At 52.3% G+C, this 1,090-nt stretch overlaps 1 pseudogene; it reads left to right on the top strand.

Annotated features, from left to right (window-relative positions):
- Positions 1-675: 675 nt before the first annotated feature.
- On the top strand, positions 676-792 carry LOC126356745 (5S ribosomal RNA; annotated as a pseudogene).
- Positions 793-1,090: the final 298 nt, after the last annotated feature.

Here is a 1,090-nt window from a genome sequence, read left to right as displayed (position 1 = left end):
TACAACGTGCTGACAATGAGGAAAGTTTCCAACCGATTTCTCATGCACAAACAGCAGTTGACCGGCATTGTCTGGTGAAATGTTGTTCTGATTCCTCGTGTACGGAGGAGAAATGCGTACCATCACGTTTCCGACTTTGATAAAGATCGGATTGTAGCCTGTCGCTATTGCCGTTTATCGTATCGCGACATTGCTGACCGCGTTGATCGAGATCCAATGACTGTTAGCAGAATATGGAATCGGTGGCTTCAGGAGGGTAATACGGAACGCCGTGCTCGATTCCAACGCCCTCGTATCACTAGCAGTCGAGGTGACAGCCATCTTATCCGCATTTCTGTAACGGATCGTGCAGCCAAGTCTCGATCCCTGAGCCAACAGATGGGGACGTTTGCAAGACAATAACCATCTGCACGAACAGTTCGACGACGTTTGCATCAGCATGGACTATCAGCTCAGAGACCATGGCTGCGGTTACCCTTGACGCTGCATCACAGACAGGAGCGCCTGTGATGGTGTACTCAACGACGAAACTGGGTGCACGAACGGCAAAACGTCATTTCTTCGGATGAATCCAGGTTCTGTTTGCAGCATCATGATGGCCGCATCCGTGTTTGACGACGTCGCGGTGAACGCACTTACGAAGCGTGTATTCGTTATCGCCATACTGGCGTATCTGGCAACGGCCTTGCCGCAGTGGATACTCCAGTTCCCGTGAGATCGCCGAAGTTAAGCGCTGTCGGGCGTGGCTGGCAGTTCGATGGGTGACCATCCAGCTGCCATGTGCTGTTGCCTTTTTAGGGGTGCACTCAGCCTCGTGATGCCAATTGAGGACCTACTCGACCGAATAGTAGCGGCTCCGGTCAAAGAAAACCATCATAACGACCGGGAGAGTGGTGTGCTGACCACACGCCCTCCTATCAGCATTCTCAACTAAGGATGACACGGCGGTCGGATTGTCTCGATGGACCACTTGTGGCCAGAAGACGGAGTGCATGCTTCTTGCATACTGGCGTATCACCTGGCGTGATGGTATGGGGTACCATTGATTACACGTCTCGGTCACCTGTTGTGCGCATTGACGGTACTTTGA

This window comes from Schistocerca gregaria, chromosome 3 (genome assembly GCF_023897955.1).
Source record: "Schistocerca gregaria isolate iqSchGreg1 chromosome 3, iqSchGreg1.2, whole genome shotgun sequence".
NCBI lineage: Eukaryota > Metazoa > Arthropoda > Insecta > Orthoptera > Acrididae > Schistocerca > Schistocerca gregaria.
This window is presented reverse-complemented; position numbering and strand designations above follow the sequence as displayed.